Source organism: Ischnura elegans, chromosome 1 (assembly GCF_921293095.1).
Source record: "Ischnura elegans chromosome 1, ioIscEleg1.1, whole genome shotgun sequence".
Taxonomy (NCBI): domain Eukaryota; kingdom Metazoa; phylum Arthropoda; class Insecta; order Odonata; family Coenagrionidae; genus Ischnura; species Ischnura elegans.
Window position 1 is genome coordinate 123,164,772 of NC_060246.1, and position 23,233 is coordinate 123,188,004.

At 41.9% G+C, this 23,233-nt stretch overlaps 1 protein-coding gene across 3 annotated transcripts in view; it reads right to left on the bottom strand.

The window, feature by feature from the left end:
• LOC124169138 (mediator of DNA damage checkpoint protein 1) overlaps nucleotides 1–23,233 on the bottom strand; it is a 406,870-nt gene that overhangs the window by 144,933 nt on the left and 238,704 nt on the right. For all 3 annotated transcript variants that reach the window (XM_046547646.1, XM_046547654.1, XM_046547669.1), the window contains one exon: nucleotides 2,848–2,900. The gene's annotated coding sequence lies outside the window, so the exon portion shown is untranslated. The remainder of the gene's footprint in view (nucleotides 1–2,847; nucleotides 2,901–23,233) is intronic.

Here is a 23,233-nt window from a genome sequence, read left to right on the forward strand (position 1 = left end):
CATAATTAAAATGCTACCAAAAAAATGAAAAATTAATTGGCACAGCAATGTAAGGTTGACCATCAGTAGCCATAATATCTGCAGTTTAATTATTCCAAGGATAACGAATGCCTGTTAATCAACTATGAGGGACAGTGATAAAAAGCCACTAATATAACATGAAATATTTCCGAAAGCCCTATAGTTACATCGGTTTGTTTAATCTTCATAATTTTAAAATCGTATTTTGTTTATCTATTTGAAGTCTCAGCTATACTTTATTTTTATTTCACATCTATTTACATCTAAATTGAAATATTATCCGCAAGCATGCATGCACATTCTTTAAGGAATAAATTTTCATGGACATATTTTATAACTATTTATGCAACACAAAATATTCACCTGCAATTTTATCAGGAGGCATATTGGAATTAAAAAGTATCGGGGTTCTATCCATCAAATCCGGAACAATATTTTGTACCTCTGGATCAATTTCCGGGGATTTAGGTGGCCTGCCTCCGCCAGTTTTCATACGATTTTGCTTTTCCTTGGTCGATGCACTCCTTTTGTTTTATGTTAGACCACCATGTTTTGAGTTAGGCCTCCGATCGCTGCAACATAATAATTACCTCTTATATATTATTGCTGCAAAGGCCATTGAAATGAATGACTTTTCGTGCACTCACATTTTACCGGTAAAGTAAATGAACACACAGGTATTCCATACTGTAAAATTATAAAATGTTAACCTACCTCTCGCGTTATGACAGACGACGTGTGCTACATCTGCGTTATTTGTCACCAAACATCTTCTTTTCGACGAAGTGTTGCCATATCTCCTCTTTTATCTTCTTTTTTTTACATTTGCAAGTATATCCAGGGATACTTTCCTTTCCATTGGAGTATTATGTCGATATTTATTAGACGCGGATGCCGTGATCGGGCTTCCGTGAATGTTATTAAAGTCACTCGAATTTACCGCGGTAGTGTGGCGCTGGTTGTCAAGTAAACAAATGTAACGCCGTCGGTGATGGTCGGTGATTGGTCGATCAAATAAGCATTTGCTTGAGCATTTGCTTGACAAAGCTCGCCTTGTTTCAAATAAGGCCAGCTTGATCAAGACCAGCTTCGTCAAGACGAGCTTATTTGTTGACTATGAAAGCGGCAACCAAATAAGCTCGCCTTGACCAATAAGGCGGTCTTCATGAAGACGGTCTCAAGTAAACAATCAAGACGCGACTATGAATACGGCCCATAGAGTTCCATAATCGAAGGTTTCGGTGATCAGGATGATGATTAGACACAATGGTGCATCCGACGCGATGTGCCAGGAGTTTTGACCCCACGTTTCGAAATCATCCACAGGCCAGTTATTCAAGGGAAATGATATTGGTAGGCGATTCTGGCATTAATATAAAAAAGGTGTTTGAGCATCACACGGCATACGCCAAAGAATCTAATTATTATAATACGGGTTTTTCCACAGCTGGTTTTCAAGACTTCAAGCAACTTGAAATTCAAGAATTTAATGTCCAAGTTAAAGCAAGCACACCTTCAGTAACCTTCTGATACCACTAAAAACATAACAGAACCTCATAAAAACTGCCGCGTCACTCATGACGTAGACAAACAATACGGTGAACACTCTACGGATTGCATGATCAGAATAACACGATTGACGAGGACAGCACACGAATATCGGCAACGGAAACATTAGGAAGGATGGCTTTCAAGACTTTTCTATCTTTCAAGTTTCAAGGAATAAATTCAATGAAGACTTCACAGTATATGGAAATAATACTATATTTTAATTAATTATTGTTAGGCCGCCAAAAACAGTTTTAAACACAAGGTAATTTGAACTGCACATTTATAGTACGATTCAGGAATTAAACATCGTATACTCATTTAACACAACGAGAAAAGCAGCCACTGAGCCTCGCACACTCTCTCCTTCGTTAAAATATGGCAGAACCCACAACCAATAATTTTGTTCTAACACTACATAGATGGCAGTGAGGCTTAAGGAACAAAATGTATCCAGAGCTGATGAAAGCAATGACCTAGGTCTGGCTCAAGGCAAGAAAAAATCACTGTGAAACTTCACGCGTGAATAGAGACCGAGATGTAAGGTTATTCATGAGGCGCGCGGTTAAGTATTCATTTTTAAGGTGCGCTTTCTTCTCCGCTCACAAACGATACGCCGTCTGAGAAAGCCATTAAATCATTTTGTCTTAACAATACTTCCACAAAGTCCCCATCGCTTATCACGACATGGTACGCGCCCTCCTGAAGTTAATTTCTGAAACGCCGGTTTAAAATTACATTTGGAAATTAATGGCACCACCGGCCGGCGTGTCTCCCTTCATCTTGATAGTCCTCGGGATCGAGGCCCTGATGATTCGCTTGCTAGCACTGGGTGACTTTAATTGCGCATATAAACCGTTCCGAGTTTATTTATAGCGCTGAATCCATCTTCTTAAAACAGTGGCTCCTAGCCAAATGTGAAAAACGTATCAGTTCAATTGGAACGCCAACCGTCGTACTCCAAGGAAAAGCTTTACAAGAGGATCACTGCCGCTCTTTTGTTTATGGTGACCAGGTGCGAGATCCCAAACGCCTCAAATAAATAGCAATGAAAAGTAGAAAGGCCTAGGCTACGAAACAAGGTCTAGGCGGAATAAGACAAGTCCACGAAAGGACATTAACACACTCAGGGGTTATTTAAGAGGCAATCGGGACGAAGGAGAGCAAAAAAAGTTTAAAAAACATGAAAGCTTAGAAATCAACTTCAGCCAACTTTATAACTGGTTATACTAAAAACAACTACTCTACGGGAGCTAAGAACAGATCTTGGGTACTTACTCAGAGGAAACGTCCCAACCACTTCAATGATTCTTAAGGCGACGACACGAATCCTGCAATACAGAACAAGAGAAATAAATTATCGTGAACAAACCATACTATGAGGTAAGTTAAATTAATAAGCATTGAGAGGTATTGCAAACGGTCAACTAATTTAAAAGAATATGGAAATACGGTCAATCACTTATAAGTCTAAGAATAACTCGTAAAATAACAACTTGCAACATATCAGTTTTAATAAAGTCAACGAGTTATTCGTGGAAATCGCACAGTAAGAATGCATACTTATGGTAACGAATAAATGAGCGCTAAAAATAAGAAAATTGTTCGAATATACTCCAGCAATCGAACTTTTCACACGCTTATTTTTCAAGCGTGCGCTGTAGGAGGTGGTTATCAAAATAAATAACTAAAATGATCAATTTCCGACGGATTGCCACAGTAATTACGATTAAGAGGTGGGAAGGAAGAAATATGGAAAAAGAGAAAAGATCGAAACACAAGCGAGAAGAGAGAATAAACAAGATATCAATAAGGGATAACGGAGACATAAACAAGGAGGAATTTCGGCTGGGGCGAAGGGCGAGGGAAGGGAGGGGTCAAAACAAAAACACGGCGAAGGGGGCTAAACGGAGGAGGCGGGGACGACATACATTAGGGCGAAGGTACACACGAAGTGAAGAGGGCAGGGGAATGGGGAGGAGATGCGGCAGAGGGGGGGACGGGAAATAGCCGACTGTGGAAGGCACGCAGGGCACAGATCAGAGGAGGCGAAAGATGGTGGTCGAGATGTACCAGCTATGGCACTCCTGCCACGCATGCGCATTTAAAACATCTAAAATCATAAGAAAAATCAATGCCCATAAATCTATTAATAGTTTCAAAATTTGAGACCTAACAGACGATAGTAAAGAATGAATCAATTATTCTGTTAATTATCGTGTCTTACGGCGCCACTGTTTGCAAACATAATGACTATCTTCATGTTGAAAATATATGGCAGTCATGTTACACAGATATTTATCGGTTCCTTGCAATGTCTGAACACCGGTAAAACGTGCCGTGCCACATCATATCCATGTTAATTAAATATATAACTCATTTATACCACTGACTTAAAAAATGAAGAAATATTTGCATTCATAAATCTGCAGGGGAATTCAAGATCAGCGACATAATAGAATGTATAATAATGTAAAAAAAACAAATCCTCTCTCGTACAAACATCTGTTGAGACAAAAAGCTGACGAAGATCACACAACAAACGCAAAGAAAATGAGGAATGAAAGCCAGATAAGTACAAAGCGTATTGGAAACGAAGATGCCCTTCGCTGAATAAGTTTGATGAGAATTAAACTAATAATACCAGCGAAAATTATTGGCAAAATTTCGCGAAGACGTCAGAAAATTAATATTAATGCAGAAAAAATAAATTAACAGAGACACTGAGAGAGACACAATAACCAGTAAAATGGAAACGGCTCTGAGGAATGAATCAGCTGATCTTAGAGTATCAGAATGAACCTTTGGACTCCTGGCTAATTTCGATAGGAGCAGGACAAGGAGCAAATAAAGGAAATGCAGACGGAGCTAATCTAGTTTCATTCATTCTTACGTCCCAATTTTTCAAAATCGTCTACAAGAGAAATTTGAAAAATGTCCACAGCAAACCATTTTACAACCAATAAAGAACGAGAAACAGTTCTTTCGGTAGTTCACTGCGTCTGATTTAAATCCCACTCATGTTTATGGAATACTCTTTACTAATAATCGCGTATATTTAGCGGCAGTATTCCGACGAGATCTCTTGCATTTAGAGAAGAAAAGTTTGCAACTTCAAACACGGACAGACGGAAGTCCTAAACAAAATCGACACAAAATAAATGTTCCAAACAAAAAAGTCGCTACCTCGACCCATCGGTTATGTTCTTATATACCTGCCCCTTCCTCAAGAACAAGGAACACCAACCGCGTGGGGTAAGGATCATGCCGAGTCCATTACGGACGCACGCGCCACGGTTTAGAGCGGTCCCATCCCGAATCCTGCGTATCTCATATTTTGACAGGGCAGAGGATGTTCGAGAGTGCGACGCCTTGGCCGAGATAAGGCCAACAACTGCCGTGAGAGGATGTTCAGAGCAGAGAAGGACGGACTGTGGTGGATGGAGGGTCGACCCGTAAAGTGTTGCATACCCCACGATGCCTTCGTCTTGTTTTAATTTTAATGACGGGGCCGCAGGGGGTGGGGGAGGGGCCTTTTTCAGGGGGGCAAAGAGGGAGGAGGTAGGGAGAGGGGCCCGCCCCGACTTCACCCCCATGCTCACTCACGCAGCTGCTCCTCGAGCAACCCTTCCCAGCATCCTCCTCTTCTCCTCTTCTACTCGGGACAGTTAGAACAGAAGCTCGAGCCTTCGCCTCCGAAGAATGCATCCCCTCTTCCTCCCCCCCCCCCAAAGGGTCGCCCTCTTCCTTATTCCTCGCTTCTCTCATACCCTCTCTCCTCCATCTCTCCCTCCTCCTCGTCACTTCCCTCCCAAATGTTTCGCCCCTCACACCCCACACTCCCTCTTCTCTCATACGTTTAAGAGAACACCCCAAGGAGTCTAAGGAATAGCCCGATAGCTGGAATTAATTTCAAAGACTCACATAATGGCGGACATCGTTGGGACCAAATTAATCAGCCGCAGAACATGATACTAAGTCATTCCATAGTTAAAAGAATATGGGGTAGGGTGAAGTGATATCGTCTTGAAAGATCAGTCTACCAACAATTTTATCAAACGTAGAACGCAGGAAATCACTGCGAATGAATTTTCGGGAAAAGGTCACGAAAATTTATCTGAGCGGAACCAATGGTCCATTCATAACTTTTTAAATGCATAAGGTTTCCTAAATGCATGTTTCACGCACTGCAAAAATAATGATTACAACTATAGGAGGAATATCTCCAAATTACACGAATAGTGCAATAATGCCTGTTATGAAGAACAAAAAAGTTTCTAACTCGAAGAACAGCAACTCAAGTTAGTATAGCCTCAATAGATCAAGAGGTGATTAATTATTATCGATTCAAAGGCACAACTAACAAATGCCATCATCCAATTAACAAGTAATGAAACACTAGGTAAAAGAGATTATAAAATTAAGTATTAGAACTCTGGAGACATGAAAAAGTCAAAAATGATGGAAAATCATAGCTATAAAAGCACCAAGAAAAAGACGAGAGGTGCTTAGAAAGAAATCTAAAGAAACTTGTTATAGCCACAGCAAAACCAAGATAAAATAAATGAAACTTAACTTTTACTATTTGAATTATATTTCTATTCTACATTTCTAATTTGAATTTAACTTTTACTTTCAATAAGCAAACTAAAGAGCGTGAAATATAACCATGGGCTCCAGAAACACATATAGCCACAGAAATATTTGAGAGGACTCTAAAGAACCAAAAGGGTTGTGTGTAGAAGGATTAGATCGGTGCGTTTTATGTGAAAAGAAGGATTTTCTGGTGGTTTTCACAACAGCTTACACGCCAATACCGAATAATATTACTTAAGGCAGCCAGCTATCGCGCTCCATTAAATGCATGCGCCACCCTTCACGAACTGGGCATGCACTACACACACCAGATAGACACTCAACCTCCAGTCTATTTTTGGAACACATTTTCTCCACCCGTTAACCCAACAGCTGTCCTCAGCCAGCAGGGTAATGACTTAAGACTCCTATTCGGGTAAAACAACGGCGGGACGGGAACAAAAAAAGGCGGCTCTTACCCAAAGAAACAAGCTATACAACCGAAAACATATGACAATTACGATACGACCAAAAAACAAACGCAATAAATTCAACCAGCCTTCTCAAATAACACATTTCGAATTTCATAAAATCCTTGAGAAGGTTATCTTATCAATACTGACTAAAAACTCGAAATGATAACCGACAGCCATAATCGATTGACGGTTCAATAGAACAAACAGACTTATCCAGAAAAACTTATTGGAATTTTTTTGAATTTATACACAGATACTCCGAAAACAGCACATAACGGCCATTACATCATTGATTAGCAACAACTAATAAACGATCATAGACACCCATTTATTATCTATTCAATTATATGGCACATAATTACTTCATTATGATTTATTCTATGATTTTTACTGTATTACTTTTTTCCATTATTATACCATATATTTATAACACATGATATTGCAGATAAAACCATATTTCCGTATCAGCAAAACGTTAGATTATAACAGCACTTTTGGAATTTTAAACAGATATACCATGTGCACTATTCTTTGTGATGGAAAGGAGTTCCACTTAATTTAAACGGCCCAAGTACATGGCATACCTTTCCGCCATAATAAATTTCACAGGAATAAAAAACAATTAAATAGAGAAAAATAGTAAGCTCGTGATAAGAACTATATATCATAATCATTTAGAACCACCGTTTCACAGCACAGCGATGCAATCGAATGTACTCGCGTGGCTTCAAACGACAATCGTTAATAGAAATACTAGTTAGAAAATTAAGAAATTATTAGATATGAATGAAAATATGATATTTAGTATTTATTTGAACAAATTGAAGGAGGTGGAAATTTTTCAAGCGCATTAAAGTCTTCAAACAAATAGCTTTCAGACAAAAAATTAACCAACTCGGCCTGCCGTTTCCCACAGATATATATGACGGTTAAGACCCGAACGCATTGCGACCGGTCTCGCTACTAGAGCAGGGGAGGAGTGCGCCTCAAAAAAAGCCTCATAACACGCTCCGAACAGCCTCCAGACGGACTCAAGACGTTCATCAAAGACGGGGCGCAGTCGTCTTGAAGCGGGCGCGGATGCGTAAGGAGGCCGGGGTGTAACGGAGGGAAGAAGAGGCGAGTGAAAATTCCAGACACAGAGACATACGAGGCACTTTGAGGGGGTGGAGGCACCGCCCCGCCCCTATCATGCCATCCGAGGGACCGATAAGAGGGAGAAACGTTCGCCCGACGGCAATTAAATCAAACGGAGAGGAGAGGCAGGGACACCGGGGCCTAGAAAACAATTCGCCCCGTTTGACCTTCGCTGCACCGCGGGGGTCAGGCACCCTGTCATCCGCAGCAGGAATGTCTCTCCGCCGCTCCAAGAGTGCGAAATGGTTCGGAGACCCGGCTGTGACGTTTATTAATGGGCGGGGCCTACTTTGCGTCTTGCTGCTTTCAAAACGGGGCGAATTTCGAATTTTTAATGGACCGTGAAAAAGCAAGGCGGAGAAAAATTTCATCAAGAGCAGGGAAGGTCAAAGGTTGCATGGAAATAGGAAGGGGGAGAGAAGGGAGTTAGAGACTTATATAGGCGGCGCGCCGCGGCGGTCCGCTGACGCGAAGGCAAAGCACATGTGTCGCCATCCTCTGCCTTTCGTGAACAAATCATATCAGGAGAACAAACCGAAACGGGCCGAACGCCACGTAGAAGTTCTAACGGATATTGATGCGATTAGGAGGATCACGTGAAACTCACCCTTGAGAAAACTTCAGGAACTAAGCCAACAGACTCGTCAGCTGACAGAGAGAGAGGGGGAGAATTGACTGGGACGAATGCGGAAGACGGAAACAGAAACGAACGTCACGCTGATGTTCCCTCCAAAAATCCACAAACATTCCGAAAAAGCCGTCCAAAAACGTAAAATAGGCTATTTATGACGAAAAAAATCTCCACGCACTCTGCATTTCGCCACCGCATTAAGCGGATGAAAGCCAGTGAAAAAGAAATAACAGAAAAAAACAAAGTCAAGGTTGCTCTTGAGCGTTGAAATTCCAGGAGCGAATCAACAAGCGGAACGTTAAACGTTGAGTAACAGATCTAACGCTGTAGGTGGGACCGATCAAGGAAAATGCTCAACTGTATTTATAATCCCGATCCTGGGCCAACGCGATGCAAATTTTTGTCGAATATCCAGGAAACGGCGAAAGACCTTAGGCAGCCGACAAGCATTTGAATTATCCCCTCGGCCCAGGTTTTATAAATACCTACGCCTTCCCACTGAAAACGCTTCTCGGTTCAGAGGATGCCTAATGAGAATAGAGAGACGTGGAAGAGACGGGAGTGGGGTGGGGAGGAGACAGGGCGATGGAACATATGGACACTCCCAACCCAAAGAACGGAATTAATCCAACCAAACAACGGATCCTATCCCAACTTGACCCCATTACCAATATCCATAACCCTTTACCCCCTTCTGTGCCCACACAAGGCTTATCCTTCGGTCGCATCGTACGCCTCCGGGATAGCACACGACTCCAATCTAAGATATATATTAAAACACGATCTCATGGGTGGGGGAGGAGGCATGCGGGCATCTCCTCAACAAGGCCTCCTCCCCTATCATTATAAAAGGAAACCCAAACTGAGAGCGTCCTTCAACTTAGAGCGGGAGGCCCAGCACCACCTTCTCCGACCTCGACCTCCTCCATTCTCCGTCAGCCACCTCCGCAGGGGATGGAAGCCTCCGCGGCCAGCATCGCACCCCTGGAGCATCATCCCGGCCCCAAAAAATACGAAAAGGGAGGGGCGCAGCGGGATGAAACAACGATGGGGATATTGAGGGAACCCTAAAGGATAAACAAAGCTCCCAGCGTAGCTGCCCAAAAGCCGAGGCAAAATGACCATTACGTGTTTTCTAAATATCATAAAAGATATCTCAACAGAAAAAGTGTCAAAATAAACATGTACCAGAGGGATTTTCATGTACTGCGCATGCGAACTAGATCGAAACAGTGGTAAAATCCCAGATGCATACGTGAACCTTGATTGGCCGATGCCAACGATAGCATCTGTTTACATATAATAGTTTATTTCGAGTGCAGATTTTTTATACTAAATGCAATGCCCAAAAAGAAGGTAAAGGGCCAGAATTTAAAGAAAATCTCTTCACAATGATTTCATTTGGTAACATAACCCATTTTTCATTTGAATATACCAGTTGTAGGCTTCAACGTTGATATCAGCTTTTGGTTACTGCATAGCCACTTTGAGCGCTTTTGTTCATACATACTCTCAAGCTAGTTTAACCTAAATATTTCACAAATAAAATATTGACAAGAAATAATAGAACAGGACGTTATAAATCCATCGATGGAGTAGGCTAATCAGTGATGAATTGGTGGAGAAGCATGGGACGAATATAATTTCGGATTTTCAATTTTAGTAACATGAATAGAAGCTAAAAATTGATCTTTCCTATTATTATTCTGATTTTGACGGGAAAAAAATGAAAACTTGACATACGGCACTTCAATATACCGCTTTCGTCGCTGAGCGAAATCATCTAACTAAAGTCAACTTTTTCTGGAGAGATATCGTAGAAGAGCATAGGGAAAAGATACACAAGTATATCATACTGTCTAATTATTTTAATTTCAAAACTCTGCAACACGTGTTTCAACTGCCTCGCAGTCATCATGAAGTACAGAGTTAATTTAGTTACAAACATATACACTACTTATAACTCGCTCGTGCGGTACAATTTAGAAATATAAATAATATAGTACGATGTCTTTGTGTTTTTTTCATTATCTATTAATGTCACAGAGCGATCAAACCGGTCGATTTAAGTCACCTGCGTGGAATTTCCAAAATTTTTCCTTTTAAACAAGTAATTCTAGTAAGTCTTGCCGCAAACTATTCATATTACTCTACCATTCTACGTCCATAAATATGAAATAGAAGCTTTGTAAAGGGATAAAACAAGGACGAGGAAATAGGCGGCGGCAAAATCAGAGGCTAGGGTAGAGGAAAGACAGGAGGGTTCCAACTGGACCCTCTCCTCGGGCACGGTTATCCCAAAGGGCCCTCTCATTCGGCCCCGGCCCCACAAGATCACGGCTGAGAATAAATCATCATCCGAAAGGGCGGTGCAGGCAGGAGGGTATTCCCTTTAAAGGAAATGCCTCTCCCAAAACCACTTGTGATGCGTGAGTGTATGCACCTCGCATTAGCGCGGCCGCGATAATTGAAACGGAGCCTCGGAATGAATGGGCGGCGCTTGTTCCCTATAAAGCCTCTTCTCTTTTCCCATCGAACCGGACGAGGATCGAAGGAACCACCCGGGAGAGCGAGTGAGATGGCAATGAAGCGAAGTAAACTCACGTGACTTAACATGGCCCCACGAAAACATCAACGAAACTTTAGTTAACAATAATAACAACCACGGTAACAAGTGATGCGTATGCCCTGAAACACATGGCAACCAGAAGTCACGATATTTCTCCGACTTCTTCAAACTCGAAATGTTGGTTTGCATACGTGGGGGCAGAAAAAAAACAGCAAATAAGCCGCAGGCGTGTGAATTTTAACATTCAGGGCCGGGGGCGGCGTGTTCCCATATCCCATTTCGAGGACTTATGCAAGAGACAGTCTCCGAAGACCTCAACCGAGATTTGAACCCGTATCTCTTAAATAGGCTGCCGACCACTCAAGACAGTAGACCACCCCGCGGCCATGGTACCCTTGTCGCCTTCCTGGGGAAGGACTACTTTCTGGGTTATCCTTCCATTTCTTTATACAAGTAGGGAAATGACCGCAGCTGTCCGCAAGTACCCCAAAAATCGACCGACCAACGAATAGCCACACAAGGGAACACGTCTGCTTCGAAATGCTAACACTCACGCAAGTCTTAGAGACACTGATGGCTACATATCTAGTCTTTCTTAAGGCTGTACTATTTTTCCTCGTAGTATTATTAAACGTTAAGCTCCTACTTCCATGATTATTTTTACCTTTTACCAAGGGTGATATCATTAGTAAAGAATAATGAGACGTCACTGATTACATTCTTACGTACATGAGTTAGTGAGCCTTTTATCGAAATACAAACAAAATCACTAATGATCAGCAAGAAATAAGGTCTCCATCGTTAATTTCACTTATTAGGTACCTATCATAAATGAAATTGGTGGAACCCCTACGCGCTTCCACGAGCTTAAGGCCGACCTGCAACGATTTTCACACAAAATGAAATAATTCACATAGACAATTTAATTGCCAAAGCCTGTTTAAGAGAAGGAAACGTCAAACAATCATTGGGTTACAATATATTATATCAGATTTGGGAGAGGGGCCAAAAATCTGTTTCAACGAGTCATAAATAATTCCCTTGAATTTCCTCCAACATCACGCGCGCAGTATGGAAGTTAGTCACCATTAATAACTTTAAACGACTCGCCTCTATCCCGAACGTCACGAATCTGCGCACAAACTCAACGGCCTCGAGAGAAAGATATTTAAACGGCGATATTTCACGATTTAAGGCACAATCAAGCGAAGACATTTCAACAAAGCCGCTCCGAAGCACTAAAAAATTATTGCCATCCACAGTAATAACTTGTCCCGGTACCTAGAATAATGGGAAATGTAAATGGAAAGCACGTGACCATCAAAACCAACGAAAATAACTTGTCCATCGGCGAACATTTGGACCACCGTCAACATCCCAATCCTCAATTTTTCCTCGGCTTTTCCCAGTTTTTTTTAATACAGGCACGAAGCGGGGGAGGAATTCTATGGGATTTTTTTCATCCTCAAGGTTTCGAAAAAGAGCTCCACGATTGTTGGTGGGAGGCAATAGGAGGAAAGATGAAGAGGGAAGGGGTGTGTGTGGGGGGGCGAGGTCGGACGGCTTATAAGCCTTTATGAACCCGAGAAAATTATCGAGGAAGGTTAAAGGTAAAGGCTTATTCTAACGGGGCCCACACACTGTAAAATAACTCATTTCAACGCACCTCGTCTTTTTTTTTGTTTTTCCCTTCTTCTCCCCTCCTCTCGGCCGAGAGACGATTATTCTCCGATCACGACGTGTTTGATAATGCAGGACGGCCGCCGACGCCGCCGCCGTGAGAACTCGGCGAGATTTTGAGAGCGAGGCGTGTTCAATCGAGTCGATTATCGATGCGCGAGGGAGCATCACGATCGGAATCAAAATATGCTATTTTAATTCGGACGGAAGCCGTGAAAATGCCCGCGGGCCGAAGCAATGAGGGGAGGAAGTTGGGCGCACAGGTCTTGCGAAGGCGTATCACTCCTGCTCAACCAGTCGTAGTCTTTTTTTCCTGGCATAAGGTAACCGACAATTATTTTCTTTTAATTGTTTAGTTCTTAAAAATTGAACATTCCCTTTGATGTTATTTCATTGTAAAAATACTTATATAATAGTTACTGCGTTTACTTTTGTGGCATATGTTTTGGTTATTTGCTAATGCCTCAATTCTGTCTTATAACCTAGGAGGCCACCTAAATCTCCCTCTCCTTTGCTAATACCAGTTTGTATAATCAAAATTTTCGGACTAAATGAATTTTCATACATATTATTATGTTATTATTGTTGGCTTTGGCCGAATAAGACTGAAAAAATAAAAATTTGCCAACAAAAGAAGAGTTGAAAAGGGTGTCATACGTGCAAAAGTAGTTAAAAAAGGATATCATATCTCGATGGGATCTCATAAGTTTTACTCGTTTAAAAATTATACTATTACTACGAAAATTGCGAGAAAATTCAGTGTGTACCTTGTCAACCGTATCATTTCCCTAAAACAAGATAACTTACCTAAAAAAAATGAAGTTTAAATTTCGAATTTGAAATACAGGTAACCGTTGAAAAGAGTTTACTCCACTTACCGCGATATTATCGGCTTAATAGCGTAAGCTGCAAGCAATAATTGTATCAATAATCCAGAAATCACAGTGCGAGCGATACATTCTCTTTACATACATTCAGGCAATTTTGGACACTCAAAATGAAGGGTCAAAGGACAACATAGACCTACCTTCCAGCATGTATTTCCAACGAAACTGAGTAAATTTAAAACATTGAAAGATATCTTGTGGTTTAACAACCAATATTTCCGACGCCAATGAATAAGCGAAATTGGTAATGATCATTATACGTTGTGGGCACTCTTAAACACAATCAATACGGATTCTCAAATAAAAGAAGCTAATGTATCTATCCAATTCACCATGTGAAGCAGATAATATGATATTCACTGGCGAGGAACCTCGCAACTGAATAGGCGTGATGAATTCTTGGATCATAAAAGAGATAAAAAAATTTAAAAATACGATTTAGAAATAATACATGCATTAACAACCCTTATGACAAACTCATAAACCGTAAATCAGACCTCCATAGACTATAAAAAATGAATTAATAAACTTCGTTAGGTTCACTAATATATTTGAAATAGCACCACCCGGGTTTCATAGCATAGTGACATCGTGAGGTGACTAGATTACTATATAACTATGTTATGATATCCGGGTCGTGCTTTTTTTCAAATTAATTAGTGAACTTTACAACGTTTATTATTTTATTTTAAATAAGGGAAAGGTTTCACGCAGTTAAGCCTGAAATCATCACTTATATTCCATAGACTAGTATGACAAAAGATTAAATACCCTTATAAAAGCCACAGTCTCTAAGAATAAAATCGTGGCAATGCCGGGGCGATCTCTTCAGTAAGCATACCGAAAAAAAAACCCTAGAAGGAAAACACTTGGGAAAGGACTCTCTCAGGTTATTGCAACCTTGGAATTTCGACAACGGCATCTGCGAAGGCATTCCGGCTGCAAGCGATTCTCTTCAATGGCAAAGAATTAAGTGGAGGGAAGGGTGTTAAAGGAGGGTTGGAGAAAGGATGACTGCGGCAACGGAATTAACGCCGCGGCTCTTTCCACTATGAAGTGGAACGAAATCGCCGACCCTGAACTCGGAAATGCGAAGACCGGAGAACGAATAGACCGCGCCTTCCACACACCACCCTCAAAACACCTCGCACTTACACCCCAGAAAGTCCTCTCGTTCCCTCAGTACTTTTCCAGACAGAAAATAGAAATTAAACGGCGCGGAAAGTTTTTCAAAAGACCGACGTACAGTGGCGAGAGTAATGGCTTCGCAAGCGGAGTATCCAGATTCAACTGAGGAAAGGTTTTCAGGTTTTAAAGGAAAGTACTAGAATCAAGTACCCCGTTTGCCTTTAAATATGAAGTCGTACTCCCATTGAATCCGCCGGCAAAGTTCGATAGGGTTCAGGTGCGTGATCTAGGATGTGGGAGAATTTTTTAGGACTTATTTATTTACTTATTCCCATACTACCGAATACAGCACATATTGGCCATTTTACATCGGAGTGGTCAACAAATTTGATAATTACACGTAAACGAACAACCTAGCCATGGATAGGGGCAACCTACCGAGGCGGAAATCCAACCTTCGATCTCTTGTTTGGTAGCCGAGAGCTTTAACCCGCCACACTTCAGGAGAGCACTTCATTTCTGTACTCAGCGCGTGCATGATTTCCTAGCCTCAAAAAGATTTAGGACGACCGAATTTAAAAAAAAGTAAATGAAAAGTATTATTAAAGCATCGAATGCAAAATTACGATTTATTGTCATTTTACAGGAGTATTAATACCAATTTCAATTCATTAATTTGATAATGTCTCGTCCCCGACCACAGTAACCTTAAATTAATAACAAGAAAAAAATTATCGTTAAGAATGTATAAATAATGAAAAAAGTATCGTTACCTATCTTTAACCATCAGCTTATCATGGTTCCTGAACTTCAATTTTAGGGGATGAGTGGACGAAGAGCAATAAAAATGCAAATAAAATAAAGATCGAACTAACGGGATGATGACATAGCCGATTAAGTCAACCGAATATCACGACATAAAGAAAACAGATGTCGAATTCGAGGCAGGAAATGCCGAACGTGTCCCGTGGCTTAAAAACCAACCCTCTACATATCCATCAAAAAATTTTATTTTTTTACAAATCTTTTTAAGCCTTGGGACTTCGATCCCTTTTTTACGTGACGCCAGGTCGAAAAGTCTTCAAATATTCTTGTCGCATGTGTATGCACATCTTCCGCTCGGCTCGTAATATGCGCCGGCCCTCCTTGCATTGACCTCTCGACCTCTCGCTCCCTAGAGAGGCACCCCACATTCCCACCCCCACTTCCCGTTACAGCGCCGCCATCCGTGTACTACACGCACGAGGATCAAGCCCCCCGCGGGGTCCGAAAGGGGGGATGGGTTGGAGGGGGTGGGAGAATAAAAGTGGAGGGGGCGAACTGAAGAGGTTATCGTCATTCCTGACAGCTTCTTTATTCCTCCGTACCTCGCCGCCAATTAATTACCGCCATTTTTGCATAATTCTCTCCCTCGTTGGCGATGGTCTGGATTGAGCGATGACCATACGCGCGAATGAGGTTCGTGCCCCTTAAAGACGGCTGAGAACAATGAATACGTGAGGGCAAATTAATAACCAATTTCCCACTACATCGAAATGCCGAAGAAGGTTTAATTCAAAACGATTTTCCAACTACCTACAATGAATAGTTCACTGCAGACATGGTGATTAAGTCTCGAATCCTAATTTTAGTATTATACATCTATTATCATTCAATATATTCAGGTAATAAGGTAAGCAAAATTGGATAGCTTAATACTACTAACTCATCCTGATCTCACCATTTTCCCATTTTGAATCTCCTATTTCAGTCCAGAGTAAGGAATTTTACTCATGCAACGCAGACACTAAAATATAAAGGCGTAAGGGAGCCAAGTTAATTTAGTCATTAATTAGTTTGACAAAAAATAAAAGAACTTCGCGTATTGAAAGGTTCCATTTGAAAGTTGTCACTCGAAATAATTAACAGCGTTCGCGAAACAGCACTCAATCTCAAATCCTCGCAAGAGACCCCGTGTTCACCATTGGCATCTCGTACCCCGTATCGAATAGGTCGATGTGTTATGGGATTCGTGAGGTTGGCTCGGTCAACTTAAGAGAACGGACACCCTCGACTCGTCCGGCCATTTTTGGAGACGGATACTCGCTTCAAACTCGTGCTACTACCCTGAAATTTATAGTAAATGTAGAGCAGATTCTTGCTTTAATTTCCCCGCCTCTAAAACGTGAAAATTTTAACTCAGAATATTTTTAGATGAATTCTTTTAAATATTTAAGAAACAAGCTGAAAAAGGACTTCTCTATATCATCATCATAGGTCAACAAACCTAAGATTGGTTTGACGAAGCTCTCCAATACTCTCTCCTATCCGCTATCCTTTTCATAAAGAAGTATTTCATCTCTTTTTACATCCTTCATAACCTATATAATGCAACTCATTCGAGGGCGTCATTTGTCCTTCTCCCTTTCCACCTATCATCCTAGGAATGTTTTCATCAGCCCATCATGTCTCCTTACGAGGCCTGGTGCCTGATGAACTGTGATGTCTCGTCTTCTCCTTGAGGTTTTTAGGAGAATTCTCTTTTCCCTCACTCTTCTTAAGCACTTCCTCATTAATTATTCCGTCGATCCATCTTATCTTGATCATTCTTCGGCAGCAATACATTTCGCATGCTTACACTCTCGACTTCTCTGCTACAGCCAACATCCAAGCTTCGCTTCCATAGAGAAACGTTCTCCATACGTAACATCAAATTAAATCCATCAAACATCAAATCAACAACAAATGAATTGCTTCCTGGCTTCCATTCTTGTATTCTCAGCTCTATATAGATAGGAGATTTCAAAATGATGGATTCCGCGCTAAAGAAGCAAAGCAAGGCCGAGAGGGAGTCCTCTGTCCATTCTGCAAGCCGAAACCTCTAAGGACGATGTCGCCCACGCACCACGATGAGAGAAGGGGCTGGCGAGGGAGGTGAGCGGACAACAGCATGGGCAGCCGCCCCACGGGAGAGCAAAGGCCTCCACCCCCGCAGCCACATCTGCCGCCGCCTCCGAGGCAACGTGAGGCGCGGGGGGGGGGGGGGGGAAGGGGGGTTCTCTTCAAGGCGAGGGCCTCCCTCCGTGCTGTATCTTCGCATTCCTCAGGCTCCAACAACACAAACTCCTCCTCCTCCTCACCCCCTTACGACCTCCCCTGCTAATTCCACCCGCCGCGCAGTTCGATGTTCTTTTTTCTCTCCCAGCCCTTCCCCCTCTCTTTATCAGTGTGGCCATCCGGTTCGCAAGGCGATGACTCTTTAGCCCGCTGAAACGTCGGCAAGACCACAACGAGGATGAATGCAAAAAAAAGTCGCCATCGGTTCGAGCGATAGATATCTACAGGTTGAGAGATTAATTTTTATCGAACCGATGAGGATGTAAACGAGAGAGGTCAACGGCACGCATTGCATCCGCTGGAAGATTCAAATAGTTTCTTTTTCCCAGTCCAGTTTTTGGCTATGATAAATCGATGCATTCCGATGAAAATCTGTCGTTGGAGAAATCTAGGATTGCTTCGTGATGTTTCCGTCGATGCCATTCTGTAATCCAGCTGATCGCATACACATCGTTTCGATCAATCTTGGCAAGTGATTGACGACGGTTATATAGTGACACACGTAGCCAATTCTCGACGGTCGCCGACTGACATTGCTTATTTTTGAGCAACCCGCACCCGTTTCTTAGCACAAAAACAAGAGCTTGGGAACACGCATTGATATAAAGCTTATTAACCTTTAACAAATTAAATAATGCTCATTACTTTAAAATATTAATCATCGCGAATAAGTTGTTGAGCTTCGAAATGTTTTTAAAATTACGGAAAAAAAATATTTACAGGACGTTTAAGTGACTTTCATTTTTACATACCTTCTCATCCACACAATCACTGATGTTACCGTGGACTCAAATTTAGCAACGGCTAATCAACACGTGTATGCCGACCATTGAAAATCTATTGACTATCCAAAGTCAAATATAAGCAGTTGATCACACAACTTCCAGTTGTGGTTTTCTAATGCCTAAGCAGGCCCACGCGCCAAAGTAAAAATAGAAAAGCAAGTATTTCAATTTTATTATGCCCCTATTATAGACTATTGATATTTGCATTAAGTAAAAATTAATCATTTCCTCGGGGATAAAGACATGCCCTTGTATATATTTTTTTTGTAAATGTCGCCTCAGATAAGGCACGGGGTTCATGGCTGAAACCTCTGGAAGTCAGGAATGGCTGATCACCGGCGATCAATGGCTAAATAGTACCTATTTGGGAGCACTGATTTAGAGAACTGGGAGTCTCGTCGTGAGGAAACCCGTTCGGGCGCTATGCCGAAAAACCAGTCACGACTGTCATCGCCATCATTATATGAACCAGGGATGAAGTACACAATGCAGAGAGAAGGAAGAACCCGGAGGTCGTTGGGTCGGGCTCACTGAGCAGTGGGTGGTGGCGGTGAATTATGTGGGCCGGGCCCTTTGATCAACGGGGTCCCGGCGAGTGCACTGAGGGCACAGGCCGGCCGTAAACGCAGCAAATGGTGATGCGCTTAACGATTTACAAAGCATTTTTGCTGCCACCCCGCGGGCATAGTTAAAGGTAAAACGAGAGGGGTGTTGATGGATGTTTCCGGATCTTTCGTCCGAAAAAACGCATTCGCTTGGTTCGAAAAAGTTATGAGGACCGAAAATGGACCGGTCGGTCAAAAAGAGGACTCCAATGAAGTCCCTTCTCATTTGAAACAGAATTTTAGAAGGAAAAATTTATGGCCGCATTAAAATTTGAAAGGGTGAACCGAAGAAAGGCGATAAGGAAATATTTGTTTCAAGGCACCAGTTTGAGTTTTTGACGCATTTATTACAGAAAAACTTCAGACTGGAATATGCTCGAATATCCCAGTCTGGAAAATTTAATAGAACATCAATTTACAACGACAACAGGACATATAAAATAAGTAAACGAGGAGCTGGAATCGGGGTTTTTGTGTTCCTCCATACTTAACTTGGAATACAAGGAAGAATACGAGAAATTCCAGTCTCCTTTTTCTTCGCATTGCAATGCCAACCCGTACTTGGATCTCTCCCTGAAAACACACATTTTGTACACATTTCCACAGAGCAAAACGACAGACAAAGATTACGCGCCAACCTCTACAACATTTCCAAAGGCTAACCAACAAAAAAGCTCACGGTAGCCTAAACAGAAATTTCTGCAAAGAATGCCAAGATAAATTTCTCCCGCTCACGAAAATCTCAGAAATACAACGCAATCCATCATCGAGAGACAACTCCGCTGAAACGTGTGGCTTGCTGAGTGATAACTACCCAAGCATTGAGCGCCGACATCCATCGGTTGGGAAATAACAAGGATAACACAGACTTGCCCAACCAATAAATACCACAAGATTTTTCACGCACCCAGCAACGGTTGACAATTAAACGGATATTAGCCGTAAGAGGAGCCACAAAGCCAATGACAAATTCTTTGAATACTTTCAAAATGAAAGAAATAAGATAAGAATCGTAAGTATACCTTCCAGCTTGAAATCCGCCAGCACGGCACACGGAAAGATTGAACTTCATTCCTTCCGACAGCGACTTAATCCACTTAAATATGACCTAAGACCTTGTGGCCCCTTCGCCTCGGAACTTGGGGAAGATATATGGTGCGCCGGATGCCACATAACTCACACGGGAGCCCCGCTTGCTCTACCTCGGCGAGACATACTTCCTCCTTCTTCCAATTCCCTTATCTCCCACCGATTCGTAATTCCCTCCAACTCTTTCATTCCCTCACTCTCTCTGTCTCTCTTTCTCCTTTACATTCTCCGAAGAAAAAGACTCGCAAAGCGGAGCAAGACTACAGAATTACAAAAAATAAAGCGCACGGGAAAAGAGAGGGAGAGGAATGAAGAAAGTATCAGGCGGCCGTGAATGGAGGAAGAGTTAAGAGTGGCGGGAGATGAATAGTTATCCTCGTAATATATATCTCGGCAAAAAGGGCCGGGCATCAAAAGCATTCCCCCAGTGCACAAAAAGAATTCGGATACCTAGACGAGTTACTGCGGCTCGGATTCTTTCCCCTCGCTAGAGAGGAAACAAGAGGATGGGAAAGAGGAGATGCGATGGGGGAGAGACGGAGGGAGGTTGTTGTCGACAGGAGAAGGATGAGGAAGAGGAGGGGTCTAAGGAAGACAAGAGCGCAAATCCTGGCGATTTTTTTCCTACGCTTCTCCCCCTCAAATCCCTGCTCCGATGTCACACACGGATGGTTTACGGCATATCTGGCGACCCGAGGGGAACGCGTCCTCTCAATAAGCCAGCCCCCACTCACTGGAGTAACATGCAAAATACGACCGCATTTCTATCCAAAATGCACATTCACATCCATTTCTTTTTTCGTTCCGAGCGGGAATTTTATTCCCTGGAAACACGCTCTGGGAAAGAGTTCGGTTCTTCTTCGAGCCGACGAGGAATACCAACCGGTATTTTCTTCAACATTCTTTTTTTTTTGCCCACAACGAATGCGGCTTCATGGCAACTCAGGAAATACACTAAGGATACGCATTCATGAATGGATAAAAATGGTCACCGTGCCGAATGGGCTGCATTTCTATTTTTATAACTGTAAAAAAATTGGTTTACGCCAAAAATCTTCCGCACTTGCACGGAAAGAATTGAAGTCCATGGGTTCCGGAACAAATTTCGTAACCAACAATTACCCTCCTTCCCACTTGGCTGCTAAAAGACTAAGTTGATTGAAATAAAAACGTACGAAGAAGATTTTTAAATCCATCTTTTAGGAACGTGGCTCCATTCCACGAGCGTGAAACAGCATTTCTAGAATCACGCCTTCGAGCTTTTTCGTCCTCCTTCGCGCTTTCTCTCTCACCACTCAAGAGCACTAATCATTCGGGGCTCCATTTCGCTAATTCACTCATTAAGTACTTGCGAACCAAGCATCCTGTACGCACCGACCTCGGAGAAGGAGCTCTTTAAATTCGGATAGGAACGCACGAAAACCTGGCACGAAAGAATGCTTGGCTGGCTCACGAATACTCAAGTTTACGAGGCAACGACTTGAGTAATATTTTTTCTTCCGCTAAACCTCTAAACCTGCTTGCGCTTCCAATTCGACAGGACCTAAATGTGTCCCAATGCCGCTGCCAACATCGGCCCATTGCAACCCACCAGATAGATGTAAGGAGCTGGTCACGAGGTCATTACCATACCCCCTCGTGAAAAATGATCTGGTGCTTTGACGGTAAGCGAATTGAAATAAATGATCCCGGGTGAGTTGCTCCATCACTGTTAAACAATCAGCTAAAGCATTGACGTTGATGTGCTCTATTAATTGAATCAATGATTGTAAAAATACGCTTTATATCGAGGGTAGACCAATGAATTGCAGGTTCCTTCATTATACCTCAGATTTATAACAGTCAAACACATATTACCTTCATTACCCTATCCCCACTGTCCACCAGTCCCTACCTATTATATATAGCTTGAGAACCCAATCCTTACCCATCTATGACCTTCCTTATAAAATCCAACCATAATTTTCTCAACCTTCATCTTACTCTTCACGCTTTAGGGTTCAAATAAGAGCAGCTTTTGGCACCCTTTTATCACATTTCAATTGCACCTTGAGCATTAATTTTGCGCATGAATAAAAACCATTGGTGGAAATCATTATGTATTTACCTTGCGATCGGTTCAAATAATTCTTATTTGCATAAGTCCACAATTATTGAAAACAATCAGGTGAAGTACCTCAGATAGAAACATTGCTCCACACTCAATTAAATATTTTTTATCTTAGAATATTCTCATCTAATAAAGGCATACCCAAGAAAATTCTCGGTTTATTGAGAGGTTTTGCAAAATCTTCAGTCCTCATAAAATTATTGGTCCAAGCAGCCGTCAGCCAAATGCAACAATTTCATCTGCCACAGCCCGAAACCCAACGTTAATTATCCCCACCCGCCCTTCACCCTCCCGCTATACCTCTCGGTAATCGGTCCTTGACAGCCATCCGCTGGAAAGCTCCACCTTCTTGATTCCTGAATCTGCGATAAAACCTAGTCACCCAATACGAAGCACGTGACGCCACCAATATCTAAATTTAGAGCGCGTATCCCCGTAAGTAATTTCAGAGACAGAAAAAATTTCCGCAAAATAAAAAAAAAACTTGAGGTGATTCCGCAAATACCTTACATCTTTGCCTCTAAAAATCTCACTTCTACCTCGGGAAAGGGGATAATGTTTTCATCTGAATTCTGCTTTTTATTTTGGAGAGCAACGTAAAAAGTAAAGGAAACATTTCTGATATCTGAAATAAGATTTCCATAGCCAAAAGAAAAATTAGCCGATGTTATGCACTAATAACCTTTGATGAGCGGTCAGCAAACAATTTTCAATGGATGAAGTGCTAAATCCCTCCTAATAAGAGTGCAGAGTACTTGTTAAACTGGTTACATTAATCCAATATTTTCCAAGAAATTTTCAATTCTATATAGTGGCTTTTTTTAATGGCTGGAAACCTAACTTTATATCATTCCAAAAGAACATTATAGACAATAATATCTAGTACTTACTTCAGT